At 44.1% G+C, this 20,402-nt stretch overlaps 1 protein-coding gene and 1 pseudogene across 3 annotated transcripts in view; both read left to right on the top strand.

Moving 5' to 3' along the window:
* Nucleotides 1–20,402, top strand: part of AIMP1 (aminoacyl tRNA synthetase complex interacting multifunctional protein 1) — a 205,568-nt gene that overhangs the window by 124,878 nt on the left and 60,288 nt on the right. The gene's annotated exons all lie outside the window — the stretch shown is intronic.
* LOC138253057 (thioredoxin domain-containing protein 17 pseudogene) lies at nt 7,331–12,943 on the top strand (annotated as a pseudogene).

The following is a 20,402-nucleotide window of genomic DNA, read 5'->3' as shown; positions in this document are numbered from 1 at the left end:
ACCCTTTGAAAGATCATAATGCCTAATGTGATTCCCCTCCCTGTTAATTAATATCTTACTTTTTTCATTTTCTATGCTGAATGTGTTGCCTTTCTTACTTTTCCCTCAACACTTTTCACATACCCCCCCCCCCCCCCCCCATATACCACCTTTTTCAGCAATCATGTTTTGACAGCAAAACTGAATTAATTAGCTTTACATTTGAAAACAGGCACAATAGTTTTGTGATGTACTCACATGGAAGTAGGAAATGTTTACGACTAGAGCGACTCATGTAGAATCAGTTACTTCTTTATCAAAATACCCACATTACATACCTTCCAACCTGGGAACAGGCTGAAGCCCAGTTGTGTTGGTTCCAGGTTAATATCCCACAATGTGATAATGACCACCACATAGTACAGTTTCCCATTTTAATGTATGTATTTTAGCCTGTTGTTTATCCAGTTATACACTTCCCTCATAAATGAGCTGATGCTGACCCCTATTTTCATCCAGATGAAAATGTGTATGGCTGACATGCATGTAAAACAAGAGGCCAAAGAAATGATCACATCCATGAACATTTTCTCATAGAAATTAAAAACTACTGTGACCAAGCCAAACCATGTGGGGCCCCACAAGGGATTGTGGAGTGTGATAACTGTAAAGGCGGGATTATGACTGTTGGACCTGGCCCATTTAACAGGGTTATACTCAAACTTTTTGCCTTTCTTCTTTTTTTTTTTTTAAATCTGTTTATTAAACGTAATTCAAAACATAATTCAAAAGCAACAGTACATTCCACTTAGCTTAGTGAGAGAATACACATCTTCTCTACTCATGTATATCCGTGCGTATTTGTAGCTTTTGTACAATACGGTTGCATTTGAGCATACTGACATACAACTTAACATTGTGTAACTTTTAACACTAGTCATATCAATTATTATGCTTAGGTATATATATAGTGGCATCAGGGATAGTGGCAGTAACATTAGGCTGTGTAGGCACGAGAGGTATCTATACTTTGCGTTTGCTTAGTGTGATTAGTTAGTAGTGTCGGGTCAGGGCTAACGGGTTAGTAGCGCGCAAACTTGTCGCCTTGGTTCACACTTTGATGAGGCTTTGTTTAATAGTTGCTTTTATGCTTATGTTGAGTGTGGTGGTATCCTGCTAATACAATGCGAGAGGTATGAGGGATCAAGTGCTATGCTTATTGAGTGTCAGACAGGGGATCCCCTCTCGGATGTTCTTTTCTTTGAGCATCTCAGGGAGGGTACATGTCGTCTCTGGTTTCTATTTTTACTACGAAAAGATCCCAGTTTTCCGTGCCTTCCTGTATCTGGCCCTTATATTGCAATTGTCTTAATGTTTGAGCCTCTGCTAGTGTGCAGCTATGCAAGTCTTTTAGCCAGGCAGAGTAAGGAGGGGCATTTGGGGCCTTCCAGTGTGTGGCAATCAAGCGCTTGTATATCACAAATGCGAGGTCTATAAACTTGTGGATGTGTTTATCTCCCTTGGTCCGATGTCGTATGCCTAACAAGCAGGATTCCGGGGTGGGTGTTAGCACGGGATCTGCTGTGGTTTCGATGATGCAACACCAACCATTATTTATTGGGTGACATTCCCAAACCATGTGGTAAAAATTAGCTGCAGGAGTGGCACATCTTGGGTATACTGGTTTAGAGTTTGGGTATATTTTATTGGTACAGGCCGGGGACAGATATGATTGATGTATGTAATTAAATTGCGTATATCTTAGCCTGATGTTACGGGATACGGACTTAATCGTGGCAAGGACTACATCCCAAGATTTCTGGGTGGTTGGTATAGTGAGGACAGAGTCCCAGTGATGTTTAATCTGAGTTAGGGTAATGCAATTACTTGATAGGAGTATTTTATATAATTTAGTGATGACGCCCTTTGCGTTGCCCATGGAGAGTATTGAAGTAAGTAGAGGGGATTCGTTAGGTTCATTGGGACTACGTCCCCAGAGATTGTGTAAGAGATTAGTGATGGCACTGAATGTCAAGAAGGCCCAAGGTTGCATTGCATCAGCAGCCACCAACTCTGCGAATGTGCTTGCTTTGGAATTAGGGCCTCCCAAGTTCAAAGTTTTGGTCACACGTATATCATGACAGGAGGAGAGAGCGTAGATGCCCGGCACTTGTGACAGTGGTAACAAGGGGGGATAGGAGGGGGGGGGATTGGTGTTCTACCCTGTACATATCTCCGCCAGCAGTGTCTGGCCATGTCCAATAGGGGTGATTTATTTAATGGGTAGGGGGGTCCTGCTAGCAAAGATGTCAGTATCGTTTGTGGTGTTGTGTAGGCAGTTATTGCTACACACTCTGGGGTGGCCGGTTCGTTGAGCCACATGGTGACCCATTGAAGTTGGGCTGCTGCATAATATAGTGCGAGATTTGGCATGCCAAGTCCGCCTTCTTTTTGTGGGTATTGTGTAATGGCTAGTGCTGCCCTACGCCTGTCTTTGCCCCAGAGTAAATAAGTCAATAATGAGTGTACTTTGTGAAAAAACTAGCGTGGCAAAGATATCGGGAGTGCAGTAAAGTAATATAAGAATCTCAGTAGTATTAACATCTTGGCTATGGCCGTCCGACCCATGAGTGATAGAGGTAACGAGCTCCAAAATGCCAAGGAGCTGCGGGTGGAGCGAAGTAGTCTGTCTAGGTTGCCTTCTCTTAGGTTCGTCATAGAGTGATACACCTGAACGCCCAAGTACTTGAAGGTCTGGTGTGCCCATGGTAGTTGATGAATAGGGAGTGTCGTTTGCTGCTCAATGGGTGTATAAGTAAGAGGGAAAATACAGGATTTAGCCCAATTGACATGCAAGCCAGAGGCGAGGGCAAAAGTATCCAGGATTTGCATTACCCCGGTTAGGGAGGTAGAGTAATTGCGCAGGTATACCAGGGCATCATCTGCATATAAAGATATATGATATGATATGCATTAAATTCTTGGATGCCCCATATTTGAGCATAGCTACGATGCTTAATTGCGAGTGGTTCTATGGCTATTGCAAATAATAAGGGAGAGAGCGGGCATCCTTGTCTAGTGCCTCTACCAATGGGGGATGCCTACGATATTACTTGACCAGTTTTGACTCTGGCTATTGGTTTGGCGTATAATGTTGCAATCTAGCTGATGAAGCCGTTCTGAAAGCCAGGCGCTTTAAGAGTACGGAAGAGATAATCCCAACCGAGCGTATCAAATGCTTTTTCTATATCTAAAGATACGGCCACTGTTTCTGTTTCTGTGATAATGTGCATGATGCGGATTAACCGTCTTATGTTTAAAAAGGTATTTCTTCCTGGGATGAATCCTAATTGGTCAGGGTGTATTAAGTTCGGTAGATGGGGAAGTAATCTGTTTGCTAGGATCTTCCCTAAAAGTTTACAGTCAGAATTCAGAAGGGAGAGTGGTCTGTAAAATCTAACGTCCAGTGGGTCACAGCCTGGTTTTGGTAGGACCACTATCAGTGCTTTGCGCATGGAGTCTGGCAGCTGTTTTCTATTGCGTGCTTCGTTAAACACCTCGAGCAGGGGTTGCAGGAGGTGAGTGGCTTGTGAGTTATAGTATTCTACTGGTAGTCTGTCTGATCCAGGGGTTTTGCCGCATGCCGTTTGAGAGGGAGCCAAGCGGAGTTCCTCAATAGTGATGGGGCCGTCTAGTATATCTGCGTTGTCGGTAATGTTTAGGTTTAGGGGAATCTGTGCTAATAGCTCAGTCGGTTGTTGCTCTTCTGGGGGAGGAGGGGTAGACTGATATAGAGAGCAGTAGTACCTGTAGAAGGCCTCGTTTATGTCAACCTGAGTATTAACCACATCTCCTGATTGGCAGGGATTGCGATGGTTGACGAACCAGCCATGCTAACAGTTTGCCTGACCTGCCACCTTCTGTATGCTGCCTCGCTTTAAAGTGTCTGTAGTCGTGTCTGCTAAGTCTGTTGTCAGCCTCTCTATGTTTCGCATTCAGTGAATTCAGTGTTTCTAATGGGGTGTCTCTTAGGTATACTGGATTCCAGCGTTAGTAGCTCCTTAATGAGCGTTTTTTTTTACCCCTACAGAGGCTGCCAAGCAGTGACCCCTAATTACAACCTTGTGGGCGTCCAATTCAGTGACACGTGATGGTGTTGAATTTTTGTTTCAGGAGAAATAATCCGACAGACACTTGGTTAGCTCAGCATTGAAAGGAGGGTCAGGTAGGGCATCTGGCTGTAAGCGCCATGTTGGAGTGCAAGTGTGTGTGTGTGTGTTTGGCCCCATAGCAAGGTAGCATAGTGCGGATTGTGGTCTGATATGGTGCGGGCTAGATAACCAGATGTAATTATCTTTGGAATTATGTTGGTCGATGCGAAAAGCATGTCTATTCTGGTGTATAGTTTGGAGGCCCAATCTGCTAGGTCGAGTGATGTCGTTTAGCTGGGGCACTGTCTAGTGGGGGGGATAGAGCGGTCTTCCTGAGTGTCTAAGACACAATTAAAATCGCCTCCCCATACGGCGTCTGTTGCAGAGTCACTAAGCTTACTATTGTTGAGTGACCATAGGAATTCCCGTTGATTTACATTGGGAGTATATATTGCTATCAATGCTATAGGGTTACCATCTAATGCTCCTTCTATGATCACGTACCGTCCATTTGGGTCATTTTGTACAGCGGGACATAACATATGGGACCCCAGGGGCTATCCAGATCGCTATTCCATGAGCGTATGTTCAAAAGGTGGTACCATATAGTTGTCCCTTCCAATTTGCTTTTATATTTTCGAGCGAGGGTGCGGCCAAGTGTGCTCCTTGCAGCATAGCAATATGTATTTGGTGTCTCCTGAGATATGCATAGATCCGTTGCCGTTTACTTACGGATGCCATGCCTCTTATGTTCCATGTGAGTATTTTATAATGTGGGGTGTGCCGTTGATCTTGAGAAGCCATGGGGTATATGTAGTTTTGTGCTGGCGCGTAACGAGTTCCCGGACCTAGCTCCGCGTGTGTTGTTAATGTACTTCGTGCCTATTGTGCCTAGCCATTTTGCGTTAGAATTACCTAGCATGTTCTTTAAGTTTACATTGTAATGACCCTTCCTACTATTGTCAGAGACTAACTCATGTAACAGGGAAACGTCCCATTTAGCTATAACAATAACATTTACTACACATAACATTAACTGTGGTTGTGGCAAGGACAGTGTTGGTACAGAACTTGCCAACCTGGTGTAACGGTCCGTATGGAGCGGGGGGTGTTTCAGGTTAATGGGTTCGAGACAGCGATAATCCCGGCCCATTTTGCACTTGTTGGTGTTGCTACTGTCCGGGAGCGTCAGCAATCAGTGATATAGCTGGGAGAGACGATGACTCAATGGCTTGTCCCAGTGAGGTTTAGGTAGCTGTATCGAGCGAGTTGTGATCCCATGGATGTTGGAGATGCGTTGACAAAACGCAATGTAGTCTGTAACAGTAGTGAACGTTCCTCACGAGACTGCTCAGGTGTGGGCTTGTTGTCTTGTTTTCTGCAGGGTCTGTGTTTATCCTTCGGAGGAGGACTTTTATCCGTGGGGTTTCTCGTGGTTACTGGGTCAGTGAGGCCTTTTGCATGTAACCATGTCCATGCGTCTTCTTGAGTAGTAAAAAAGAGAGTGCGGGTGTTATCTTGTATTCGGAGTTTGGCAGGGAACAACAGAGCGTATTTGATGTTGTGGTCTCTTAGTCGTTCTTTGACCCGGAAAAATGAATTGCGCTTTTTGTGTACTTCCATGGTGAAGTCTGGGTAGGCCGAGATTTCCGCACTTTCGAAGCGTATTGGGCCTGTCTTACGGAATAGTTGTAATATGAGGTCTCTGTCGTGGTAGTTAAGGAGTCTTGCTATTAGTGGCGGGGTTGAGCGCCAGGTGGCACGGGCCTTACAGGGACCCTATGGGCGCGTTCTTTGGGGAAAAAAAACTTTGGGACATTGTTTTTTAATACCGTTTCAGTTAGCCATTGTTTGATGAACAGTTCTGCGCTGGGGCCTTCGGCACGCTCGGGAAAACTCACAAAACGGATGTTATTGCGGCGTGATCTGCCTTCAGCGTCTTCAGCTCTGCGCTTTAGTGCTTCCACCTCTGCTGTTACGGCTCCCATCTGTGACTGGAGTTCGAGTATAGATGGTGTGAGGTGTGACATGTCTTTTTCCAGCCCTGCAACCTCTTCAGCCAGCGCCTGCTGGTCTGTGCGCAGCAGGTTAACATACTCGATTACTGAACCTATTTTTGCTTCCAAGGTGGTTTTAGTGTCTGGTATAGCTTGCAATACCTTTTCAAATTGTGCTGTATGTGTTTGTAATGTTGCTTCCATCTTTTGTAGAACCTGATATGTGTCTGAGGCTCCCGCGGGTGGTGGTTATGCGCCGGGGTCCATGTCCCCTTGGGGCGCTCGTGAGGTCTTCGGTATGCCCATTAGTTGGCTATTGTCCGATGTTGTTGCTGACAGCTGAGTTTTGCATGGCGTCGGTTGATTGATATTGCAATAATTTGATGTTTTTATGTGGGCACCTTGTTTAGCATGGTGCAAGGAAACTTTAGAGTGTTCTAGTTCTTGAGTACAATGGACATCGGGATTGAGTATTATATCGGGGACTCGGCCTTTGTAAATTTGTTACGTTGTTACCCTGAATTTTGTGCATGTATGTAAGCCTTTGAGGCAGACAGATCTGGATGGGGATGCTCGTTAAATCAGCCCGCTGATTGCGCAATGCGTATTACACAAGGTGCTTGAGTTTTTGGGGTGGTTGATATGTGATGGTTGCATAAAGTCACCGAATATGCAATCGCTTGTGTTTTTCCTGATTTGGGAGGGCTATTTTCAGCTAGAATGTAAGTTGCTGTCTGCGCGTACATTCATTAGTGGAGGAGTCTTAGTCTTTTGTATGCACTGCGACTCGATTAGTGTCGCCGGTAAAGCGCATTGATTGTGCATATATTTGTGCCTGTTTGGTTGCTGTGTTGCATGGGGAGTACAAAAGCCACCCGTGTCTCCAATGCTGCCACTGGCTGCGTGTGGCCACAGCCATCCGCCCTTGGCTGCGAGGAATCTGCAGCACTTCAACACTCCATCACGCTCGGGATCCGCAGCCGAGCCGCGGGGATCCGCCTCATTGCTCCGCGATTCCCGCCATGGGCGTCTCAGGCTCACAGCCCCCCCCGGTGAGGCGCAGGGAGTCTGCGGGGCCCGCACATGCCACGTCTGATGCGGGCCACACCTCTGGGCGGGCGCGGCCCAGCTGGGACAGGGCTCCAGAACAGGAGCGTCGGCGCAGTCCCTCACCTGCACTACCGAGATCGATCGTGCCGTAGGATGCGTGTCTGCCCCCGACCGCGTCAGGAACTCAAGACAGGCACCGGATTCTGTCCAAGCGGCGCGAGGCAGCCTCTTGGCCCGGCGCTGCCACAAGGTAGGCCGCGTCCCTCGCCGCTCGGCCCAACTGCTCCACTGGTGGATGTTTATTTCTTTGTTTACCGTGGCGCCCCGTTCAGTGCTTCATGTAGCGCCGGTGTCCCCCTTCACAGAGCGGTCGACATCCGTCTCCTTGGAGGGCACAGGCATCTGGGACAGGATATTTAGTTTGAACCGGGAACGGAGCTGCGATTTATGCGGCCGTCCTGGTCACCATGTTGGCCATGCCCCCTTTGCCTTCCTTCTTCTATTTTTCTGTCTGACCTCTTGTTAGCTTTAAGACCCGAAAACTTTATCACTGCTGATCAGTGCTAAAGTGCACTCTCCCTTCTAAAGTTGATATGATTGGCTTACACCTGATTGGCACATTTAATTTACCCAGAAGTCCCTTGTACAGTGGTATCCCTTATACCCAGGGTCTGTAAATTAAGGGCTACTAATGGGCCTGCAGCGCAGCTTGCACCACCCATAGAAGTAGCTTTTCAAACCTCTCAGACCTGCCACTACAGGGCCTGCATGCACAGTTACTGTCACAGGGCAGGGACCTGGCAGCTAAATGTACTTGCCAGGCCTAGAACTCCCCATTTATTTACTATATATGTCACCCCTAAGGTAGGCCCTAACTAACCCTATGGGCAGGGTGCTGTGTATGTAAAAGGTAGGACATATGTCTTTATGTACTTAATGTCCTAGTAGTGACAAACCACCTATTTAGTCTCTCACTACTGTGAGCGCTGCTCCTCTCATAGGATTGCATTGGTGTAACATACGTCCAAGTGATATTGTCTGATCAGTGAGGGGTGTCGTAGGCATGGTTGGTATGGTAGTGCGAAATGCTTCTTACTGGTGTAGGTGGATTTTGTATTACTCTTGTAGAAATGCCACTTTTAGAAAGTGAGCAATTCTCTGTGCTTATAAATCTGGTGTTTTGCAGCTTGACTCCAATCCACATCTGGGGCAGAGTGACAGCTGAGCTGTGTGCATACTTCTCAGACAGCCTGTACAGAGGGAGGGTTAAGGTGTAACAAGTACATCTGCATACTGTATGGCCTTCCTGGGCTGGGAGAGGTAGAAGCGGGGCGCACATGGATCTATTCAGGCTGTGCCCTGGCCTTACACATAGGGCTTGTTTACTCCCTACTGATGTCTGGAGCCAGTGCTGGGGGAGAAAGGGGACATTCCTGGAACTGGTTAGTGCGGGCTGCTTTCCTGATAGAGGAAGAACCTCACTCATCGCAAGAGCTCCTGTGGTTGACATAAGGGGTCTGTACCTACCACATATCCTGCATAGGAAGCACAGACACGCTGCAACCTTCACATTGAAGGTAATGTTGGCGATCCGGACAGAAAGTTTATTTTGCTGTGCGATTCTTGCCTTCTCTATTTCTGAACGTTTTATAACCTAATCCATGCGATACGTTGTGCTTGTCGTATTGGGGGCGGGATATCACATGTTTATGACATAAACTATATGGAGATGCTTCACCAGGAAGTTGTATAGTACATGTGCTGTTCCTTCTATTGGTATGCAGGATAATGTTTTATATGACCTATGACATAGGGAAATGTTTCTCTTGGGGCATTCATGATGATGTCTTAGCATTCCTGATGGTGTGTTTTTATTATAACAGGTGCATCCTTGGTGACAATGATGCCCTGTGGAAATGTTTCGTTCTATGCACATATTTGGTTGATAATGGCAACTTGACTCCAGCTGGTGTTGCAGAATACCAATAACCTATTTGTTTACCAGACTAATGCTTGCATTCGCAGAGTACTAGTAACCTCTGTGATGTTCGGACAACTGCTTGGGTAGCAGGGTATTACTTATAAATGTTGTCTTTGGTCTAATGATGTTTTGTACAATATAGTTTCTTTTTATATAACTTGGTGAAGCGTTTTCTTTGTGGTGCATTTATTGTGTCACGTGTTGTGCGAGTTGTGCAAACGCTTTACATTTTGCCTCTGGGATAAGCCTGACTGCTTGTACCAAAATACCAAGGGGGTGAGCCGGGGTTATCTTAGGTGTGTCACTCCCTTGACTAGAGTGGCGGTCCATGCCTGGCTGAGGTACCTACCCTAGCCAACTAGGAACCCAATTTCTAACCAGGACCATCCAGAAACCCTCAAATGGAAAGGAGACTTTGTGTTTGGCAAAAAATTAAAGTTTGGGGTAGATGACACGGGATAAATGGATTTACACCAGTGGTGAGAAACTGTATCAGAGCAGTATCGCCATCCTCCTGGCATCTTCCAACACCATAATCAGACCCTGCTCAATCTCCCTTCATGAGTGAAAGTCACTACAGCTGCCCTTTTGAGTGATTTTGTTGCCAAAGTGAGTTGTGTAGTATAGCAAAATACAGGGAGTGCAGAATTATTAGGCAAGTTGTATTTTTGAGGAATAATTTTATTATTGAACAACAACCATGTTCTCAATGAACCCAAAAAACTCATTAATATCAAAGCTGAATATTTTTGGAAGTAGTTTTTAGTTTGTTTTTAGTTTTAGCTATGTTAGGGGGATATCTGTGTGTGCAGGTGACTATTACTGTGCATAATTATTAGGCAACTTAACAAAAAAAAATATATACCCATTTCAATTATTTATTATTACCATTGAAACCAATATAACATCTCAACATTCACAAATATACATTTCTGACATTCAAAAACAAAACAAAAACAAATCAGTGACCAATATAGCCACCTTTCTTTGCAAGGACACTCAAAAGCCTGCCATCCATGGATTCTGTCAGTGTTTTGATCTGTTCACCATCAACATTGCGTGCAGCAGCAACCACAGCCTCCCAGACACTGTTCAGAGAGGTGTACTGTTTTCCCTCCTTGTAAATCTCACATTTGAAGATGGACCACAGGTTCTCAATGGGGTTCAGATCAGGTGAACAAGGAGGCCATGTCATTAGATTTCCTTCTTTTATACCCTTTCTTGCCAGCCACGCTGTGGAGTACTTGGACGCGTGTGATGGAGCATTGTCCTGCATGAAAACCATGTTTTTCTTGAAGGATGCAGACTTCTTCCTGTACCACTGCTTGAAGAAGGTGTCTTCCAGGAACTGGCAGTAGGACTGGGAGTTGAGCTTGACTCCATCCTCAACCCGAAAAGGCCCCACAAGCTCATCTTTGATGATACCAGCCCAAACCAGTACTCCACCTCCACCTTGCTGGCGTCTGAGTCGGACTGGAGCTCTCTGCCCTTTACCAATCCAGCCACGGGCCCATCCATCTGGCCCATCAAGACTCACTCTCATTTCATCAGTCCATAAAACCTTAGAAAAATCAGTCTTGAGATATTTCTTGGCCCCGTCTTGACGTTTCAGCTTGTGTGTCTTGTTCAGTGGTGGTCGTCTTTCAACCTTTCTTACCTTGGCCATGTCTCTGAGTATTGCACACCTTGTGCTTTTGGGCACTCCAGTGATGTTGCAGCTCTGAAATATGGCCAAACTGGTGGCAAGTGGCATCGTGGCAGCTGCACGCTTGACTTTTCTCAGTTCATGGGCAGTTATTTTGCGCCTTGGTTTTTCCACACGCTTCTTGCGACCCTGTTGACTATTTTGAATGAAACGCTTGATTGTTCGATGATCACGCTTCAGAAGCTTTGCAATTTTAAGAGTGCTGCATCCCTCTGCAAGATATCTCACTATTTTTGACTTTTCTGAGCCTGTCAAGTCCTTCTTTTGACCCATTTTGCCAAAGGAAAGGAAGTTGCCTAATAATTATGCACACCTGATATAGGGTGTTGATGTCATTAGACCACACCCCTTCTCATTACAGAGATGCACATCACCTAATATGCTTAATTGGTAGTAGGCTTTCGAGCCTATACAGCTTGGAGTAAGACAACATGCATAAAGAGGATGATGTGGTCAAAATACTCATTTGCCTAATATTTCTGCACTCCCTGTAATTCCAAGCCTTATAGTGCACATTGGTTTATTTTTCAAATTGAAGGGGTGATTGGTGCTGGTTTCACTGAGTAAGGAACAATACCTAATTGAAAGGAGCACTTAATGGTAAATAGTAGGCCCTTGGCTATATGACGTTTCACTCCTTTTTGCAGTTGTGAGATGGATGGAACTATGGAAGACCTCGGAGGTCCTGAAGTTCATCATACAATAGGGGTTTGAAAGCCTCTAATATTTGCAATGTATAGTATGCCCTCTCAACCTTTCGAAGCATCAGTATCCAGTTCAGGAAGAGACTGCTGCAAAGCCAGTTAAAATTGTGTTCACTTTGTTTATCAAGTAATGATGATAAATTGTTGTTTATAATGCTTGCTGCAGCAGTTTTGATATATCCTAGCATTTAAGGAAAATAAAGTACACTTGACCATCTCAAAGGCCCTGAATTTATGGACTTGCAAATGTTCAGCCAGGTTATGAGTCCAAGATGGAACTCAGTAGAGGCTATGTAACGTTGCTTAGCTTTGTTCTAAAAATTCCTAAATGCTAAGAACTGCAAATTGCACTGCTCCTCTTGCCAGACGAGATTGGTGTTTCTGAGAAATGATGGGAGAGCTATTTTGATTTTTAACTGATGACTTAAAACACATGTTTTCCCCCTCTTTGAGGATACCCAGCGCCTAACCCTTTCAGTTGAACTGCATTAACTGTATGTGAATAAGCTACTAGGCTTGTAGCAGTGGATGCCCATGAACATGAACCATCCCATGTCCTTAGTGCAATATTGTCTCCAGAAGTGAGGGCACAAATGTTTGTTGGGGTGAGGTTTTTTTGTTGAAGGAAAGCTGCCACAGATTGTATGAAAATGTAATACTAGTGCAGCACGTGCAGGATATGAGTTTTTAATTGGAAAGTGCCATTCGGAAGACAGATGCCACAGCTACAAATAATGGCAAGGTAATGACCAGAGTCCACAATGATCTTTCCATTAGGTCAAAAGAACACCTTCCAAACTTAAGGGGTCTGTGCAGCTGCAGCAGGACTGACATTCCGGCTCGGGGCTTTCCACATGCATCCTTTGGCTCTGGGCTTTCCATATGCAGCCTTTGTTTGGCTACCTTCTAATATCCCTTATGCATAGTACTCATTTATCTGGGTTAGGGCTGTCAGTACCCCCATAGGAGAAAATGCTTGATTCCATAAAATTGGTGACCATTTAAGTCACTAAAACTCCTGGAATCAAGCAGAGAGATTAACACTGTGCACGCAGACAGTGAAGCGCTTCGAAGACAACAAGGTGTTCGTGCTCTTCTGTGGCAATAAGACCGAGGAGGGGATCAGCTGGTGCCCAGACTGCGTGAAAGCTGAACCAGTTATACGAGCAGAACTCAAGCATCTCCCGGAAGGATCCGTCTTCATATACTGCCAGGTTGGAGAACGAGCTTACTGGAAAGACCCGAACAATGAATTAAAAAAGAACCTGAAGCTAACTGGTGTACCAACGCTTCTAAAATACAACACTCGTGAGAAGTTGGTTGAAGACCAATGTCTGAAGCAGGACCTAGTCCAGATGTTGTTTTCTGGAGAGTAATTGTTCAAGTAGAGGCCTTTCCTTTAAAAGGAGCCATAGAGCCAGTACCAGCCGACTTTGCTTTAAAATATTATTAGGACAAAGCCTACCAGACAGCACAGCTGTCTAGTTTGCTAAAGACATCTTAGTTACATTAGGAAAGTTGACCGAGCAATGCATTCCACCCTTTGCGTACCATTCACTTGTGGTTTGTAACTTACATTTTCTGGCTTTTTTTGCTGGCTTTGATTTACACTTTCCAGCTTGAGTTTGTCCCTCCCATTGCCCAAACCTGTATTCTTCCACAGTTTCACTTTTTGTAAGCAGACCTTTAAATCTTATTCTTATCTTGTCACATTTGCTTAACATTCAAAGACAGAAGTCAAATGTCAAGCTCTCTTCTGAGGAAGTGTGAGTTTACTTTTCTTTCTCTGACTCAAAAGTGAGAGAATTGATGTGACAATCCTGCTGAGTACCCATGTAAGAGAAGAGGGTGTAGGATGTTTTTTCTAGCAAACAACAAAAAAAATTAACTGCGGATGTTTCAGAATATGTCAAAATTAGTACAAATTAAGCACAGTTGTTTTCGTATTTCTGAAATGTGGTGGAAAAATATTTGAACATGATCAAAACACATCACTACATTAGGTGACAACATTTGCACACATTATTGTTCATGTGCAGTCAAACTGTATGTCGGTGCAAATGTAATGGTCATTTCAATTGAAAATGTGGTGTCTATAATGGCAGTGCACCACGACACCATGCATACTCCACACTACACCACTGCACTCTATTCTACACCACTCCTTTCTGTGACACTCCACTCTGTGCCCAGTCACTCGAAGACACTGTAAAACACACCACTCAACTCCACGGCACCCTGATCTACGCCACTCACTCCACAATACAACACGCCACTCCAGTCTACCCCACTCCAGTCTACCCCACTCCAGCCTATCCCTCTCCACTCCAGCCTATCCCTCTCCACTCCAGCCTATCCCTCTCCACTCCAGCCTATCCCTCTCCACTCCAGCCTATCCCTCTCCACTCCAGCCTATCCCTCTCCAGCCTATCCCTCTCCACTCCAGCCTATCCCTCTCCACTCCAGCCTATCCCTCTCCACTCAAATCTATCCCACTCCATTCCAATCTACTCCATGCTACCACAAATTGATTCCACTCCACCACTCAATCTAACCCAGTCAGCCCCACCCTACTGAACCACAGCTCCAACCCAGTCTACCCCACTACCTTGAAATCTACCCCACTCCAATATATCCTACTCCACTATACCCCAAGTATAGTGTCTTGACTACAATCAACCCAACTCCACTCGACTCCACTCCACACTTGCCCAATCCAATTTACCCCTCTCCACTCCGGACTCCACTGCAATCTGTGCAACTCAGCCACAGTCTGCACCACTCCAATCTACCCGACTCAATCTGCCCCACCCCACTCCAATCTACCCTACTCCAATCTACCCCACCACAATCTACTCCACTCCAGACTAATCCTACTTCACCCCACTGCATTGTACCTCATCTCATTCTGCCCTAGTCCAACATACTCCATTCCATTCTACCCCACTCACCTCAAACTACACCGCTCCAAACTACCCCACTTTGTTCCAGTCCATCCTACTGTAATCCACCCAATCTACCTCACTCTACTCCACCCTAATCTTCCCCATTAAACTCTTCACCAATCTCTCATTCCATTCCAGTCTCGACTCCACTCCAAAATGTGCACCTCTACTCCACCCCAATCTACCCCTCTCCACTTCACTCCAACCTACCACATACCACCCTCCTGTCTACCCTACCCCATTCCGTTTCAGTCTATCCCATCCAGTCCGCCCCACTCCAGTCTACCCCAGTCCAGCCTACTGCAATCTACTCCACTCCTATCTACACCACTCTCACCCAATCTTCTGTGCTCCATTCTATCCAACTCTACTCTAATCTACTCCACTCCATCACAATCTACCCCAGTCCAGACTACACCACTCCTATCTATCTCACTCCAATCAACCCCACTTCACTCCAGTGTACCACCCTAATCTACCTCACTCCACCCCATCCTACCCCACTCCACTATAATTGACCCAAGTCCGCTCCTGTCTACCCAATCCACTCCTATCTACCCCACCCCACTCCTATCTACCCCACCCCACTCCACTGTATCCTTGTCCATTGCACTCCACTGCTCCCCAATCTACTCCAATTTACCCCAATATATCCCACTCCACCCCAATGTACCCCACACCAAACTACCCCAATCTACTCCCACTCTATTCCATTCTATCCTACTATAATCCACTCAATTCTCCCCCAGTATTTCTCACTCCTCCTTACCGCCGTTTACTCTGATTTACCTAACTCCAATGTACCCCATTCTACTCCACCCCAATCTCCCCCCCTTCAAACTGCCTGCTCTTCCCCCCCACTTCATTCTACCCCCAATACACTCTACCCCCACTCCACTCTGCCATCTATCCCGCAACTCTACTCCAATGTACCTCATTCCACAAACTTTTTAGCTATGCTGAACAGCAGTCACACTGGTGTACACAAAGGCTAAAACACATTGCCAAAGCCAATAGCTCTCACATAGGCAAGACCTATTGGCTTTGCCAATGGTTGTATTTTTTTTCTTGCTTCTTTTTTGTGCCAAAAGAGCAAGTAACTTACCTTCGGTAACGCTTTTTCTGGTGGATGGGGAGAATTCATTAGGTGAGGAATCCACAGGTAGTTTGATCCATCAGAAAGACTAAAGTTCTGTAACTACTTTTAAGATTTTTGCAAACTTAACAAATATATGAGAGAGATTTGAAATAACCCTCAGGGAGTGGGGTTTACTTTTGACTGGGCACTTTATTGCCTGTTCTAGTAGGAGAAATTCATCATAAACTTCTTAGGGTAATCATTTCTTTATATATATAAAATTCCAATGCAGATGCTTTTAGCCACGTCCATATTGATATGAAAGAAAAACAGCTTTCACTTTTTTTGGGCTTGAGCAAATGTGGGAAAAGATTCTCCTAGAAGATTTAAATGGAGCAACTAAGACTTTTAGATCTGGGCAACCTCTGCTGCCAGTCATTGTGATGGGTCAGTCAAAGAGATGTGTGTTATCACTCAAGTTAGGACCAGACAGGACCTGAGCTGTGCAGGCAGCCACCGCTGAATATTGGAATGATTGTTGCCGACAAGAAGAATCATGGTCTTAAAGTTTGCCATTTTGATGGAGACTGCAACATTTTCAGAACTCTTACTTTTGCCTTTAGTTGTTCATGTTAACCATTTATGCCTTTATATCCAAAGGGTACTTTAGAATAAAAATCAAATGGGGGAGTTACCCCTTAAAAACAATTGAGATAATGTAGTCCTTTAGGACTTTGCATTGGATTTCGGCAATAGATAATTTATTGTTTTCTTTCTCTACAAATTTATTTTTCCCTGTGGAGAAACCACTTTCTCCTATATCCACCTTGGAAAGGTATTTAGCCTGCTCTTTATACAAGTTAAACTTTCCCGGGTATACAAGGTGTGGAGAAGACTGATATAAGTCAGAGGTTGGAAATATTCTAAAGAGGTTGCCCCTTGGCCTTGCCATGATGTCGTTGTCAAACTTCGATCCTGCCTGATTAAACAGGAGAGCTCACCACTTTCTTGCTTAAAGTGTGTTGTAATTTCAACATAAATGTTATTGATCTTAACTGAATACATTGAGCATCACTTGTGACAGATTTTCTGAGCCAGTGGAGCCTTTATGCGCCCACTTGTTGGGTCAAGAGTTGCCCTGTTTTGCAGTTCTAACAGTTGTGAAGACGCTTCCAGCATTTTGCAAGTACAATCTTTTTTGTATGAATCATGGCATTGGTAAGGCATATGTTATATAATGTTGAAAGATGGCTGCATAAAAAGTATTGCTCTTGGTTTTGCTAAATTGTATTTTTTGATTTTAGCAAAACGTAAAGGCAAAGAACCGCAAAGACTTAAGGCTTAATTTAGAGTTTGGCGGACATGTTACTCCATCACAAACGTGACGGAGATCCCATCCTCCGTATTATGATCCCTATGAAGATCGTATACGACAGCGGCTGGGATATCTGTCACATTTGTGACTGAGTAACCTGTCCAACAAACTCTAACTCAGGCCATAGGTGTTTGGGGACGACGTTTTTAGTTCTGCACTGGTAATGGTTTTGAACACAGTTTCAACTGGAAGAAAAGCATATCGCAAGCCAAAGTGAGGCCAAGTTGGCTCATTGAGACTTAGAGATTGAACCTAGATCTGACATGCCCCTTACCACTTACGCTGTTATTCCTTTCCATTGCAGAGCTTCAGTGCACCTCTTGATGTAATCTGTTTAAGTGACTTTGTATATGTTTCCAGCTAATAAATTTCAAAAAGTGTGGGCCACTTCATAGAATGCAGTGGAATTGCAGAAAGGCAGACAGTATTTCAAGGTGTAGGTTACAGCTTATCAAATGTTTTAGACATGCTTTTGGTAGCTTAGGGCCAGTGACACATCTGTGCACCTACTGCATAATAAGGCACACAAAAAAGGCTGCTCAGTGCTCCTTCCAGGGTGGCTAAAGGGGACGGAGCCCTGCCACAGCAGATGTCTTAATTTCTCACAACCTAGAGTTCTGCATTTAGTAATGTTTGCCCCATTCACCGTTGATTGGATAGCTATTTTGAAGGAATTGAGATCTTGATTTGGGTCTTGTGAACGTCCTAATTCTTATGCAGTAATGTTACAATGCCTGGTGCATTTTAAATTTAAATGTACTGGTTCTATGATATCAGCTGCCCATAACTCTGCCAGCAACATAAGAGCTCAAGAATAACTGTGGTCCAACAGTTGCATTGCTATAATACCATCAAAGGAAATAAGCAGTAATATCATGTCTGTAAACCATTTTGCCTGCAATCCAGCCTTCAAACTACAAAATTGAAGGACATTCCTAGTTCATCACACTATTCTTTCTAGTTGTGGAAACTATAAAATGATATTGAAAGATATAGCACCAACAGTTTTAAAGCTCTTTTTCCAAACCCAGTGTTTGTGAGGAATCGTTTTAGGTTTTGCCTGCGTGCACTCTGCTTGCAAAATCTATTGTTAATAATAAAAAATTAAAAGGGGCTTAGATCCTGTCCCTTACTTAGCAGAACTTGCCATTGGCTAAGTTCAACATTGTTCCGATTTAAGTGCTTCTGATTGGCTTCGCTTCCTGTTGTCGTCGGGTTGCCTCTGTACCAAGTACTCCTTCTGGTCCCTTTCCATTGGAGACTGGCCTCTCTGGCTACGACGCTGAAGGTACCTCTTTTTTCTTTCTGCATGTCTTCTTCTTTCTTCACTGTCTTCTTTTGTCACTGCTATCATCTTTCTTCGTGGTGTCCTATTTCTTCGTGGTGTCCTATTTCTTCGTGGTGTCCTATTTCTTCGTGGTGTCCTATTTCTTCGTGGTGTCCTATTTCTTCGTGGTGTCCTATTTCTTCGTGGCGTCCTATTTCTTCGTGGCGTCTTTTTTTTCTTCGTGGCGTCTTTTTTTTCTTTGTGGCGTCTTTTTTTTCTTTGTGGCGTCTTTTTTATCTTTGTGGCGTCTTTTTTTTCTTTGTGGCGTCTTTTTTTTTTCTTTTTTCTTCGTGGCGTCTTTGTTTTTTCTTTTTTCTTTGTGGCGTGTTTGTTTTTTTTTTCTTTGTGGCGTCTTTTTTTTTTTTCTTTGTGGCGTCTTTTTTTTTTTCTTCGGGCGTCTTTTTTCTTCATGGTGTCTTCTTCATGACATAATCTTGCTTCGGGGCGTCTTCTTTCTTCACTGACACGCTGCTGTCGCCTTTCTTTGCTGCTGTCGCCTTTCTTTGCTGCTGTCGCCTTTCTTTGCTGCTGTCGCCTTTCTTTGCTGCTGTCGCCTTTCTTTGCTGCCGTTGCCTTTCTTTGCTGCCATCTTTCTCCGCAGAGCGCGGCCCAGCATTCTGCGTATGGTGCACCATGAGTATGCTGGAACTTCCATCTGCAAAGTGGGCTCAAATTGGCATTTATTTGTAATTCCATTTGTTAGCACTGATTGGCCTCAAAAGTACTGGAACCACTCAACGAAATGTACTGTATGCACACAAGTGTCTTTTTGAGGCCTAAACGAGGGATTAAAGTGCTTTTGTATTGTGTAATTGTCTTTGAATGAGCGCATGCATCAGAGTGGACATGCGTACGTATGTTATATGTATGATATTTGAAATGACACTGAGATATTTTGAATGATGAAATGTGGTTGTTGTGCGGCCTTCAAAAATCAGCCACACATTTGTTAAACATATACGTTTTCTCACTAGATTGGTAAACCTAATCCGTAGATCTGTGGCCATATCTTTGGCAGCCTGGCAGGGTCAGCTGAGTCTTTCATACTTAAATGATGGAGAATATGAGTTCCACTCAGGCCCCGATTTCAAGGGCAGCATGCACTGCGAGTGCGATGGAGAGCTGTAGCGCTGTGCAGGATTTGGAATAGCATATTTTGGTGTAGTCATTCTCCTATAGTGCACAACAGATTTGTCAGTGTTCTCTTGCAGCCTACTCTGAGCCAGCACCATGGACAGGTGGAGGGGGATGGTCATGGCAGCAGCTGCCAGAATGCCCGACCATTTACATTCAAATGCCCAGAGACTTTTAGTCATGCTTGCTCTGTGCAGCATGGCTAAAAGTAAACAAAATAACAAGCATTGGGAAAGCCAGTAGGTTTCAACTTTGTTTTTTCTTTTCCATTCTATCTTACTATTTAACTGGTTTATAAATATTAGAAAAATGTGATAATGTTTCTTAAATTTGAAAAATCGTTAATAGTTAATGTTTAATTAATAAACAATAAAAAACAACTATTAATGGTTTATCGCATTCAACACCAACATTATTATAACTTTTTTATAATAATTATAATCCAGTTAGATAATAAGATAGAATGCAAAAGAAAAAACAAAGGTGAAACTTATTGGCTTTGCCAACGCTTGTTAAGATAGTGTCTGGCCTAAGCACCTTTTTCATTTTGGGAACCACCAAACACTGCTAATCAATACCCCAAATCCCATCACACAAAAATGCTTGTACTTTAAAATGCAGGTGTTTGTGGTGTTAGAAAATAGTACAGTTAAATGTGATTGGGAGAGAGGGGCTTACCTAGTTTAAAAGAAATATATTTTAATGTAATGGAGGAAGGAAGGGCAAATAGTTTGAAAAAGTTTAAAAAAAAAAAAAAACAGCTGTGTGATAAGCGCAGACCATTTTCAGGCAAACCAGTCCCAGTTTCCAATTTTTCTTTTATTAAAATTTATGAATTGCTAAAGTTGTACAGGCAGGGTGGGATGGTATTATTTTGATTACTCTTATTTTAGATGTTAAACTCCATACAATTTATGCTTTGTATTGGAATTTCAAGCTATACTTTAATATATCTTGTAATCGGCCTTATACAGAG

This window comes from Pleurodeles waltl, chromosome 1_2 (genome assembly GCF_031143425.1).
Source record: "Pleurodeles waltl isolate 20211129_DDA chromosome 1_2, aPleWal1.hap1.20221129, whole genome shotgun sequence".
Lineage (NCBI taxonomy): Eukaryota > Metazoa > Chordata > Amphibia > Caudata > Salamandridae > Pleurodeles > Pleurodeles waltl.
Note: the sequence above shows the minus strand (reverse complement) of the source record. Positions and strands in the feature narration are given on the sequence as shown.